The 13979-nt window shown below is 44.6% G+C and overlaps 1 protein-coding gene and 1 long non-coding RNA gene across 2 annotated transcripts in view; both read right to left on the minus strand.

The window, feature by feature from the left end:
- KCNIP1 (potassium voltage-gated channel interacting protein 1) overlaps window positions 1–13979 on the minus strand; it is a 422776-nt gene that overhangs the window by 372571 nt on the left and 36226 nt on the right. The gene's annotated exons all lie outside the window — the stretch shown is intronic.
- The window catches only part of LOC115837739, a 71204-nt gene that overhangs the window by 56534 nt on the left and 691 nt on the right, over window positions 1–13979 (minus strand). The gene's annotated exons all lie outside the window — the stretch shown is intronic.

The raw sequence follows: 13979 nt of genomic DNA on the forward strand, positions 1-13979 counted from the left end.
GAATCCCTCCGGCATGCAGTGCAGGTGGCTCCACACCAGGAGTCACTCTTTAATTGCTTCACTGTGTTCAAAGAGCTCCTCAACCAAAGCCGGCGTAGTAGGAGGAATCTGGCATTTGGAGTGTAAAGGCCTGAACTCAAACTATAGCTCGGTTCTTCCTGACTTCTGCATTCATTTCTTGGGCACCTGCTATGCATTAGGGCCTGAGCTGTGCCTGGACATTCAGAGATAAGCTGGCCACGGCTTCCATCCCAGAGGAGCACTTGGCCTTGGGAAGGAGACCTATACACTCAAAAGCCACTGTCCTCCAAAGTTAGGATGGCCACTTCATTTACTCAAACTAGGACACATTTGAGAGTAAACGGAGATGACAAGAGTAAACAGGGCCTTTCCACGGCTGATGGGGACCTGTGGTCACGCTACCCACAGCCCCATCTCTTGGTATGGGGTCATAGTCAAGACGTAGAGTCTAGCACACAAAAGGAATTTAAACAAATTCAGAAGAAAGTCACTGCTTTTCCATAAACACATAAAAGAGGATCATGTTCATAATTCTCAGTTATGTTTCTCATATTTTTCCTTTGCTCTTGAATCTTTCCTAACTGAATCTGCTCCAAAATCCCTTACATGTCAAACTAGGAAAACTTTTCTAGGACATCTGGCCCACGTGGAGTTTCTTTCTATATTTCTGCCACCCCCTCCCTTTCTGGCTCTTATCTCTGGTACCTCTCTGCCTCCTGCCTTTCCAGCTCTAGCGCTCTCTACCCATTCTCCAAAGGGACAAATGAGAGAGGGAGGAGAACTGAGAGCCAAAGTACAATTTGGGAGGTGGGGTAAATTAATCTTATCAATCATGTTCCTGGCACACATATAGATAAATCATATAGTGGGTTAAATCCAAAGATGGAACAGGCCTACATGAAGGAGGGGCACCTAATTCAGCACCCCTTAATAAATAATAATTGAACTGTGACTTAAATGATCTGTGACAGTCAAATCACCTAACTTTCCTGAGCCTCAAAGTTCTCTTCTGAAAAATGAGTGAAATAATGAATTACATGAATGAAGAGTAAGTAAATGAATGACCCTGTGGCAGCGGTGGCCAGCTGACCAACAAGGTGTGGTGCTTTCCCCCTACCTCCATCCCAAGAGTGTGATACTCATGCTGAGAAGCCACTGAGTCATCAGGGGCTACATTTCCCAGACTCCCTTGCAGCTGGGCAGACCACATGACTAGTCCTCACCAATAGGATGTGAGGATCAGTAATGTATGTCACTTCCAGGCCAATGTGTCTGTGAATCAGATGTTCAATGATTCACATGCTCTGTCTGCCTCTCCTGCTCCCAGTCTACCTGCTGGATAACTCCAGGGGGACCTCAAGGCCACAGGATGGTGCAGCCACAGATGGAAGGAGCCTGGCTCCTCCAGCAACCACCTAGAGGAGAGCCTTCCAAGCAGGAACATCCATATTGGACTTCCCACGAGTGAGAAATGCACAGTTATTGTGTAATACCATTAAAACCTTGGGGTGGTTGCAGCAGTTAGTCCATCATGGCTAATTCACCTCCCTCTCAGAGTTGTTATATAGACTGAATAAGATGAGTATAATGACTTGAATGGTGCCCCCACAAAAGATATGTCCATGTCCAAATTTCTGGTACCTTGAATATGATCTTATTAGGAAAAAAAGAGTCTTTGTAGACATTATTAAACAAAGGATCTTGAGATCTTCTTCGATTACCTGGGTGGGCCCTAAATCCAACAGTAAGTATCTTTATGAGAGACAGGAGAGAAGAAGCCACTGACAGAGCAGGAGAAGGAAACGTGAAGACAGAGGCAGAGCCTGGAGTGCTGCAGCCACAAGCCAAGGAATGCCTGCCACTACCAGAAGCTGGAAGAGGCAAGGAAGGATTCTTCCCTTAGAGCCTTTGGAGGGAGCACGGGCCTGCTGACAGCTTGATTTTGAACTTCTGGCCTCCAGAGCTGTGAGGAAATACATTTCTGTTGCTTTAAACTACCCACCCAGTTTGTAGTGATTTGTGTAACAGCAGCTCTATGAAAGTACCATAGTGAGGCATGTGCCGGGCCTAGTGCAGAGCCTGGCATGAAGAAGGCACCAGTAAATTATGAGGGATTTTTTTTTTTTTAGACAGAGTCTCAACGTCACTCAAGCTAAAGTGCAGTGGCGAAATCACGGCTTACTGCAGCCTTGACTTCCTGGGCTCAAGCCATCCTCCCACCTCAGCCTCTCAGGTAGCTGGGACCACAGGAATGCGCCACCATGCCTGGCTCATTAAAAAAAAATTGTAGAGATGGGGTCTCACTATGTTGCCCAGGCTGGTCTAGAACTCCTGGGCTCAAGCGATCTTCTTGTCTTGGCTTCCCAAAGTGCTGGGATTATAGACATGAGCCACCGTGCCCAGATTCAATGATGATTTTTTAAAAATCGTCCTTTTATGCCCCTTCACTTCCCTCCTTAGAGACAGGGTCTTCTGGGAGACGGTGCTCCGCTGAGAGAAGGCACAGCTCTCATCTACCTCATAACTCCCAGAGAAGATTCCAGTGAAGTTCATAATAATATTCACTCTGAGTGTAAATGTAGACCTTGAGCTTTGCAGGAGCAATCTTATTATTTATGGATTACAGACATACATTTTCATTAATGTGTAACAAAAGGGGATTAAAAAGCCTCTCTCTGCAGTGTGTCTTTTTAAATGCCCACAGGAAGTAGCTCCTGGGACTGCCAGCCCTGTAGGCAGCTGAAGAATCTGCCTCAGGCACAAGGTCCCGGCTCAGAGAGAGTCTCTGGCTCAGGATTAGCAAGGCGTGTCGGAAGGGCTATTCTGACTCCCAGCCTAGGCTGAGGTCCAAGGATGCTAGGGGAGCCCTCTTCAGAGCTGCCTGCGACAGGCTATGATGGAGGGAACAGGGAGGCTTAAGGCTCCAGAGATACCTATCCAATATCACTAGTTACATGTGGCTATTTCCATTTACATTAATTAAACTTAAAAATTTAGTTCTCCACTTACACTGTTCACATTTAAGTGCTCAACAGCCATAGGTAGCTAGTGGCTACTGTATCGAATGACTTAAAGTTATAGAACATTTCCACCATCACAGAAAGTTCTATTTGGACCACACTGCTCAGACAAGAAGGAATAGGGGTTTCAGCTCTAAGGTACTAGCGTCATGATCTTGGACAAGAAACGCTGTGTTTCCACCTCAGTGTCCCCATCTATAAAATTAAGATAACCACAGTAACCACTTCAAAGGGTCAGGATCAAATGAGATACTGCAGTTCAAGTACTCAGCACAGTTCTTGGAACATGTTGAGTAATTAAGAGTTCTCACTGGTGGAGAAATATTCTACAGAGGGGAATGATATGGCTAGGCTCTGTGTCCCCACCCAAATCTCATCTTGAATTGTAATACCCAGGTGTTGAGGGAGGGACCTGGTGGGTGGGGGGGTGATTGGATCATGGGGGCGGTTCCCCCATGCTGTTCTCATGATAGTGAAGGACTTCTCATGAGATCTGATGGTCTTATAAATGGCAATTTCCCCTGGGCTTCTCTCTCTTTTTCCTGCCACCTTGTGAAGAGGTGCCTGCTTCCTCTTCTCCTTCCTCCATGATCATAAGTTTCCTGAGGCCTCCCTAGCCATGCAGAACTGTGGGTCAATTAAACCTCTGGTGCTTATAAATTACCCAGTCTTGGGTAGTATGTTTATAGCGTGTGAAAACGGACTAATACAAGGAATAAGGCGAGAATATGGCATACGCATCAGGAAGCATGGACTCCTGGGCTGGGTTCTGGCACTCATGAGAGGCTGTCGAGACAGTCCTCAGTTCCCGTCCCTGGTCTAACAAAGCTATGTGGCTTTGGGCAAATCACTGCACCTGTCTGAGCTCACATGGCTCACCAACAGAACAGAGGTGTGTATTTTATCAGATCCTATGCTTCCACAAAAAGAGAAGAGGCAGAAGCCTTTAATGGCTAATATTCTTTGGCTCTGATTCACGCTTTTAGGAACCCGTTGGAAGGAAATAATCAGAGAGGTGAGCAAAGACGACATGAACAGATCATCACTGGAGAGTAGTTTATAATAGCAAAACCTGGAAAATAGCTTAAATGTCTCAGAATAGGAAAATAGTAAAACATTTTATGACATATCTGTATGATGGACTATTATGAGGCCATGAAGTAGTATTTTGAAAAACAATATTACATCAATGGGGAAAGTGTTTCTATTTAAAATAAGAACATATTTTAAATTGTAAGTATATTCCTGAGTTTGTTTTTAGAAAGCATTTGTATCAATATTTAGAACATAATCCACAAATATTTTGACTGTGGTTTCCTCAGGACATTGAATCTTGATTGATTTTTATTTTCTCCCTTTTTTACTTTTCTGTATTATCAAATTCTCTATGACTTACCTCTATTAGTTTGTAAATAGAAAACATTACTCAAGGACAAAGTGATCATGTAGGTCTGTTATAGAAACCCCTGTTTACCAGGCCTCTGGTTTAATAAAGTGTTATTAGAGTGACCCCATATTGAAGTGAGCAGCCAGGCATTCACAAAGCGTGTTTAAGGTTAATGCTAATGGTCTGAAAATAACCAAATTCTAAGCTGACCACCACTTATAATTATGTAATATTTATGGCTATACCAAACATCTCCCACCAACCCTGTACAATATCCAAATATCTTAAGAGTATAGCACATTTTACTTAAAGATAACATCAGTTAGCAGCCTTAGGTTAAAAGATTCATGGTCATTGATAGCACCAATAGCTCTTACCTTTGGTGAGCACATCTACACATTCCAAGTTTAATTATAGCTCCTTCTAATTTCTTATAAATAGAGACACTAACAAAGGATGGCATGCTCCTCCTCCTGCCGAGGGTGCCCTACGCTGTAACAAAGTAGTTTCCAATAAACTTGCTTCTTTCACTGTGCTCTGTGACTCTTCTTGAATTATTTCCTGCATGAGACCCAAGAATCCACTCTAGCGGTCTGGACCAGGACCCTCTTTTCCAGCAACAAGCCTAGATGACCTCTAAGAGCCCGTAGAGGACTGACATTCTATGGCTCAGCAAAGAAAGTTTACAGAATAACCTGTTTATAACCTCAAAACCCCCTGCCCATGCTGAGAGGCTGGGAGGGATTGGGGTGGAGCATTCAGCCCCTGGAGCCAGTCCTGACCTGAACCACTTAGAGAGGCTGATGAAGATTGGGCCTCTGAATCTTTCCAGAGAAAAAGAACAGTTAGAATGGTCTAAAACAGGGGCTTCTTATTTATTCCTGATCACGATTTGCGACAAATAAAATATTTCACTTCCAATGAACATATAAAGGACTGTACAATCTTGCTAGTAATTTAAAGAAAGCAAATTTAAAAACAGATGAAAGAGTTTTCACCTAGCCAAAAGATACATATTTCCAAATTTAAAAGTGTTAAGAATTGGTGATTATATGTGAATTTTTTTTTTTTTTTTTTTTTTTTTTGAGACGGAGTCTCGCTCTGTCGCCCAGGCTGGAGTGCAGTGGCGCAACCTCGGCTCACTGCAAGCTCCGCCTCCCGGGTTCACGCCATTCTCCTGCCTCAGCCTCTCCGAGTAGCTGGGACTACAGGCACCCACCACCACGCCCGGCTAATTTTTTTGTATTTTTAGTAGAGACGGGGTTTCACCATGGTCTCGATCTCCTGACCTCGTGATCCGCCCGCCTCGGCCTCCCAAAGTGCTGGGATTACAAGCGTGAGCCACCGCACGCGGCCAATTATGTGTGAAATTAACCAGTCTCCTCTACCAGCTGTGAGTACAAAAATTGGTATCGGTATTCTGGTAAAAGGTGTGCAATATATTCCAAAATCTTAAAAATGTAGAAATCTTTTGCCCTAGAATTTTGGCTTGGAGGTCCAGTCTTTATTCTAGGGAAATAACAAAAAGTGTGCAAACATTCATAAACCAAAAATAAAATTTTAACGTCCTCCCAACCATCTGAATGGATCCCTTCTCTCACCAGGGCATTCCAAAATTAACCTGAAAAACTGGTTCAGGTCATGATGGAAAGAGGGGTCCAGACATGCCTCATTATGCCCTCCTCCCTTTTGGATTTCAGGAAAAGCTGACCAGCATTTAACGTCAACACAAACCTTAAGTCTGATAAGAAACATCTACAATCTATTCTCTCTGAAGCCTGCTTCCTGGAGGCTTCATCTGCATCATAAAACTTCAGTCTCCACAACCTCTTATTATAACCCCAACATCCCTTTCTATAGATTATAACACTTTCAACCAATTGCCAATCAGAAAGTGTTTAAATCTACCTATAACCTGGCAGCCCCTTCTTCAAGTTGTCCCGCCTTTCTGGACTGAACCAATGCATCTCTTAAATGTATTTGATTGATGGCTCCCAAAAATGTATAAAACTAAGCTGTGCCCTGATCACCTTGGGCACATATTCTCAAGGTCTCCTGAGGGCTGCATCATGGGCCATTGGTCACTCATATTTGGCTCAGAATAAATATCTTCAAATATTTTACAGAGTTTGACTCTTTTCATCAACCTATTTTATGCAAAGAATATTCAATGAGGCACTGTTTATGGAACCTGAGTTTCCTGAGCTCTCACCAGCCTGGGGCTCCAAATTAGCCACATAAAATTTGACTTACAAATGTTTTGGTTTAGAGTCCCTACCTGCATAGCTTTCAGACCCTACAAATATTTCTGGGAGATTTGCAGGGAGTCCCCATGTGCTCAAACCCTCTTTTTTTGCTCTTACCTAGTTTTCCTGTCCCAAAGCCACATACACAGGGAGATGGACTGATATCTATGTAAGCCCCTCCTGACCCCTCCTCACTCTCTAGCTGGTTCTGCCCTGGAAGCTGATCATTGGGACTGCAGCAACAAGCTCTTTGTCTGACTACCAGTTGGATTCAACCAAAGGAGATCAGGTGTCTGGAGAAGGGTCTGTAAACCAAAAATAGAATGCTAAGCCCCTTGATTGACTGAATGGATCCCACCTCTTGGCCAAGGGGATTTCAAAGAAACCCGAAAAACTAGTTCAGGCCATAATGGGGAGGGGATGTTGGACATGCTTCACAATAAAATACCTTCCTCCCTTTGGTATTCAGGCGCAACTTACCAGCATTAACATTAAAACAGAGGTCTTAAGACTGACAAACAGACTGTTTGTAGTAATAAATACCAAATTCCAACCTGACTGTAGTATAGCATCACATGACAGATAGCAGGCAGGCTCTGAAAGAAACAAGTATTTTACCCCAAACTATATTTATTTGACATATTTCGAAATAGCCCTGCAAAGCTGTCATTTTTGGGGAAAATCTACATTCTGCAGAGAATCCCCTTCCCTTTCCAAGTCTTTTTCTCATCCCAGAGAGATTTAACTAAGAGTCTAATCAGACCTTCTAAGGTCTGATAACAGACATTTATCATTTATTCTTTCTGAAGCCTGCTACCTGGAGGCTTCATCTACATTACAATAACCTTGGTTTCCACAACCCCCCTTCATGGTTTTTTCTGTTGACTTCAACTCTTTAGGCAAAACTTAATTATTTCAACCAATTGCTATTCAGGAAATCTTTGAATCCACCAGGAAATCTTTGAATCCATTCCCATTTGAGATGTTCTGCCTTTCTGGGCGGAACCAATGTAAATCTTATGTGTATTCATTGAAGTCTGCCTGTACCTTCTGTTTCCTTAACATTTATAAAATCAGGCTGTAATTCAACCACCATGGACACATGTTCTCAGAACCTTCTGAAGCTTTGTCATAGGTCATGGTCCTCACATTTGGCTCAGAACAAATCTCTTCAAATAATTTACAGAGTTTGGCTTTTTCATCAACACATCCCAGGAGAGTGAGGGCAGCAGTCCATTCCCCAGCTCCTTCCCTGGGGTCTTCCCAGGCTGGGATCATCCCCTCTCAAGAAGATTCTCCTGCTGATCCTGGACATCGCTCCCTTCCCTCAGCCCTCAACCAACATTGCGAGGCCCTAGATCACTATTCCCTGTGGTTATAACCTGTCCACACCTTCATTCCTAATACCTCCGCAGGTTTCCCAATTTAAGTGTATCCTCTAAAGTGGTGTGCTGGCAAACCAGCTGTCCAAAAAGACAAAAGCCCTGATTTGAATTGTTCGTAGATTTCCACAGTATAACTATTCCCATCACTGTGGTGGATTTTCACCTCCTGATGGTTGAACACCTGGCTTGCAAACGCTCTCCCAGTGCCAGTGTGAGCCAGCTCCAGCACACCTAGGGACCCTGATTCATACAGGAGTCTACCTTTGCTGCAGCTCTTTTAGCTGATAATGATGGCCATTATCTATCAGGGCCACTGCCCAAGGCCACAGCTAAGCAGAAGTGGAAACATCCTCTTCGTAGGTCCCAAAGTGGCATTGCTTGTGTTCTGAGTCCCACAAGCCCTAACAACAGCTTTCTCTCTCTTGCTCTGTCTCACTCACTGAGGCTCAAATCAGGCCTGGGACAGGGTTAGGAAATTGCCAACCCGTCACCATCTCCCACTTCTATGATGTTGCCATCTCTGTCCATCTGTTCTGGTCCCCAAACTTTGTGCTTACAGATACAATCTCCCTTCTTCCTGTCCATGAAAAATGACATCTGGGCATGGGTGTGGTTCAGGGGTAGAGAATAAAACAGGTCTGCTGATAGCAGAGGCGGACTCTGCCTTCCACTAAACACAAACAAGCACACAAGGAAGCAAGCACCTTCCTAAATATCTGACAACATGGCTTTGATGAAATCTATCCCAAGTTAGCCATAACATAGAAAACTGTATAGCCTTTCTAGAAAAATGTTTTATGAAATGCTCAGCATCACTAATCATCAGAGAAATGCAAATTAAACCACAATGAGATACCATCTCACACCAGTCAGAATGGCTATTACTAAAAAGTAAAAAAATAACAGATGCTGGCAAAGCTGCAGAGAAAAGGGAATGCTTTTACACTGTTGGTGGAAATATAAATTAATTTAGCCCCTGTGGAAAACACTTTGGAGATTTCTTAAATAATTAAAAATAGAACCATCACTTAACCCAGCAATCCCACTACTGGATGCATACACAAAGGAAAATAAAGTATTTTACCACAAAGAGACCTGCACTTGTACATTTATTGCAGCACTATTCACAATAGCAAAGGTGTGGAAACAACTAGGTGCCCATCAACAGTGGATTAGATAAAGAGAGTGTGCCACGTATACACCTTGGAATATTACACAGCCATAAAAAAGAATGAAATCACGTCCTTTACAGAAAGATGGATGCAGCTGGAGGCCATTATGCTAAGCAAATTAATGCGGAAACAGAAAACCAAATATCACATGTTCTCACTTCTAAGTGGGAGCTAATCCCTGGGTAGACACAGACATAAAGATGAGAATAATAGACACTGGGGACTCCAAAAAGAGGGAGGGAGTGGGGCAAAGGCTGAAAATCTTCCTGTTGGGTACTATGTTCACTCTCTCGGTGATGGGATCAATAGAAGCTCAAACGTCAGCATCACGTGTTACACCCTCATAACAAACCTGCACATGTAGCCCCCGAATCTATAATTAAAATTCAAGAAAGAAAAATGTTTTATGTACAACTATGAAACTATAATATATCAATTTAAAGAAGAAAAATGTTTCATGGCATGGGAAAATGATTATAATACTCTGTTACATAAAAAAGCGAGAGTTTTTTTCCCAAAAACCAAAGCACGATGACAACAAAACCGCAAGATCTCTGTTTATTCCTCTGGGCACTAGAGATGTGACAGTGAATAAGAACGGTTCCGGTCCCTGATTTTAGAGAGCTTACCCTTGGGTTGGGAGACATGTTAATGGAGGATGCACATGAATAAATGTTAAATTACAGCAGGAGGAAGTGTTCTGCAGAAGAGGCAATGCAATGCTCCCAGCATGCAGAGCCAGAGCTTCTACCTGGCCCAGGAGGCACAGAGAGTGGCTAAGGGGCTGGGGGCGAGGGAAGGCCCCAGCAGGGAGTCCTGTGGAAGAGTAAGAGCTGGCCAGGAGGCAAGGACAGCGGAGACATGTGCCATGGAAGGAGAGGGCACCTGCTTCCTTTATGTGGGTCGAAAAGGCCACACACCACTCTTACAGCAACTCTCTCTGAGCAGTGAGGCTAACACTGTGCCTCATCTTCTCCCTGCACTTTCACATCATGCAACTTTCTCACAGAGCCGGGATGATTTGCACTAAGGAAAAAGCATTTTTTTTAAAAAACCAACTTTACCACACAGACAGACAGCAGGGCTGTTTATTTATTTATGCTCCTCTTTGTCTCAAAGAGGATTTTCAAGGTGCTTACATTAACAGCATGGCAGAATAAAGTAAGAAAAATTAGGCCAAAGGAAAATATGGTGCAGAGTCAGAGGAGAAAAGAGTGAGTATCACCCCACACAGCAGGGAACAAACTTACCATGTTTTTTGTCATGTCTTGTCTTGTGGCCATTTAATTCTAATATTGGCATTTACTTTTGCTGTTGTTATACTTTGTCATCTCAACTCTACTAAAAAATCTCCCACTGTTATTTCCTCTGTCTTTTATTACTGTCTCTCATTTAAAATACATCTTTCACTTTCTGTTCTGCATTTTTGCAGTTTAAGAAATCTGGCTTCGCTTTTCCGCAGGGGAGGGGCAGTGTCTGAGTCGCACAGTGATGTATACAGTGCCTCTGCATAGCAAGTGCTGAGATGTCTGTGAATGCACAGCTTCGCCAGGACTGAGCGCAACTAACACCCATTCCTGCAGCACTCAGAGAGGCACACACACAGGGGTTCAAGACCCAGTTGCCAATTTGATTTATGGGACTTATTATCCCAAGTGTTGGCAGAGAGGAGATATTGATTCAGAAGGACTTAAATAAACAAGCAGATGCATAATCCAGAGAGGGGTACAGACTGAGCTGAGGGCATCTGGAAAGCAGCAGAAGCAGACATCGTGAAGAAACCTGGGGTCTCTTGAAAACTGCTCCCAAGGGAGTCATGGGGTGACAGAGGGGCAGGGACAGGCTGCGGAGTCAGTGGGCACAGGTGCACTCCAGGCTCCATCACATCACATGCTAGGGGCGTGACCTTGGGAAAATCACTTTGCCTTGTGCTTTTACAGAAAGAACAAGGCCTTTTGTGGGGGATTGTGGAGAGGAATGTCCATGTGTATGCGTATGTATATGTATTGCATATCTATGTGGTCATTCCCTGGTACATAGTAGGTGCTTCATAAACAAAAATACCCTCCCATATCACTGCCCTTCTACTCCATTTGTGCCATAGTGTGTGACCTAGGAGTAGATAAAGCACTTTTTTTTTTTTTTTTTTTTTTTTTAGACGGAGTCTCATGCTGTCACCCAGGCAGGAGTGCAGTGGCTTAATCTCAGCTCATGGCAACCTCCGCCTCCTGGGTTCCAATGATTTTCATGCCTTGGTTTCCCAGAGCAGCTGGGATTACAGACACCTGCCACCATGCCCAGCTGATTTTCGTATTTTTAGTAGAAATGGGGTTTTGCCATGTTGGCCAGGCTGGTCTTGAACTACTGGCCTCAAATGAACTGCCTGCCTTGGTCTCGAAAAGTGCTGGGATTACAGGCATGAGCTACCACGCCCAACCTAGATAAAGCATTTCTAAACTCTCCTGTAACACTCCATATAGCAATCTCAGGTGTTTTAATTCCCACTGGTTTAATCCTACCACCATCACCAGCAACAGTAACAGTCCCCCCTTTGAAATCACTTGCAAGTGTGTTCCAGTTATTATGACTGCATAACAAATTACCCCAAAATGCATGGGCATGAAATATTAGTTTTTTTCTTCTCATGGATTTTGTGGCTCTGGAATTCAGAGAGAGCACAGAGCAGGTGGGCTGTCTCTGCTCCACATTCTCTGAGGCCTCAGCTGGGAGGCTGGAAGGCTGGGGGCTGGAACAGTCTGCAGGCGTGTTCTCCCCCATGCCCGGTGAGAGATGCTAGCTGTTGGCTGAGATCTGAGCTGAGGCTGTCAGCTGGAGCACGGGGCCTCGGCTTCCTACAACATGGTGGCTGGTTCCCAGGTGCATGTCCTGAGAGCATGTGGGGGGAGCTGGAGCCCCCATCTATGACTTAGCCTTGAACATCGTGCTGTGTCCACCTGCCATATTCTACTGTTGAGGCCCTTAAAAGCTCCACCCAGGGTGAAGGGGAAGAGACATACATGCCCCTCTTGATGATGGAGTGTTGATGCCACACTGTGAAAAGGGCACATGGAATGGGAAGTACTTCGGTGTGACCATCTTTGGAAAGGACAATCTCCTTACTATGTGTCAGGTAGCTTAGGTGATCTCTCATTCCTCAAAAATACTGAGGGTCTAGCTATAATTATCTCTATTTTAGAGACAGACAGACTGAAGCTTAGAGAGGCAAAGTAACTTGCCTTGGACAATTTATTTCACCTCTCTGAGCCTCAGTTACTCCCTCTATCAAATGGGTAGAAAAATCTCTACCTCAGTGGTCTATTGTGAGCCTATTGTGCTAGTACCTTAAGAAGCTGTTGGAAGAGTCAGAGAAGATATTTTGTGATCTCTGACACCCCGTACAAATGCAAACCGTCAATATTTATTGTTGCAGCATTGTTATTTTCTTTCCCTCCATCTGTAGCCATCTGTCACATACAACCCCGCAGCCAGCAAAGGACCTGGGTTTTCACCCGCAAACCCTCGAGGACAAGGCTTGTCGATGCCTTTTGGCTGTGGCTCATTTAGGGGCAGCAGAAGACCCCACAGCCCCCCTTCCCTGTTTGTTCCCACCTTCCCTTGGGAAGAATGCTAAAGTTTGCTTATAAATTCCAAATAATACGTAGCCCTTAATAACTTATTTAGAGTATTACGAGCAAGGAGCCCTTTGGTTATATTCATAAATGGCAGCCTGTTGCACTGTGTATCTCTCCCCCAGGGAAGCAGGAGGGGGGCCTGGCATTTCTGGATTAGCCCCAGGAGGACTTTTCCTGCTTCTGAAGGGACAGAGGATCATCCTTGGAAAATTGCCCTTCTGAGGCTGAATTCCAGATCCCTCTGTCAATCTGCCCGCAAGGTCTGAAGCTGGCCTTAGACCCTCTGGTGCTCTGGTGCCCATTAAACAGACAATGTAGTCTCCTGTTAATAAGATTCAATTAGGAAAGGGGTGGAGAAGGGGTGGAGAGTGTGTCAGGGAGGCCTGAGTGGCCGCCTTCATTTCACGCCTGCTGGAGGAAGGAGGGAGGGAGGTGGTGAGCTCGCTCAGCAGGGAAGGCCAGGCTGCACCCACCTCCCTGGGGGCTGAGGAAACTCAAGGTGACCTCCAGAGCCTCAGGTGGCAGCTTACTGTATGACAGAGGTGATTTTTAATGTCTCAGAGCAGCCCCAGGGTCAGCAGAGACTGACCGAGCTGTGCCATCTGGAAGGGCCAGCTTTGAATCTAGTTCTGGCCCCTAAGGCTGCACCAGTGACTTCAAGCCTCCAAGTCTCAGTTTTCAGGTTCTTTGATCTTTGGATCAAGTGAAGGGTGCAGATATGCTGTCTTCTAGCATCATGCCTGATACTTAGGAAGGCCCCAATATCTGGGATTGTTTTTGTTGTTTCGTTGAAAAAAAATATATATATATATATTTTTTTGAGATGGGGTCTCGCTCTGTTTTTCAGGCTGGAGTGCAATGGCACAATCTTGACTCACTGCAACCTCCACCTCCTGGGTTCAAGCGATTCTCCTGCCTCAGCCTCCCAAGACATGCACCACCATGCCCTGCTAATTTTTGTATTTTTAGTAGAGATGGGGTTTCGCCATGTTGCCCAGGTTGGTCTCAAACTCCTGGGCTTGACCAATCTGTCCACCTTGGCATCCCAAAGTGCTGGGATTACGGGCGTGGGCCACCGTGCCTGCCCTTTGTTGCTGATTTTCAGTCCTTACATCT

The sequence above is a fragment of the Nomascus leucogenys genome, chromosome 2 (genome assembly GCF_006542625.1).
Source record: "Nomascus leucogenys isolate Asia chromosome 2, Asia_NLE_v1, whole genome shotgun sequence".
NCBI lineage: Eukaryota > Metazoa > Chordata > Mammalia > Primates > Hylobatidae > Nomascus > Nomascus leucogenys.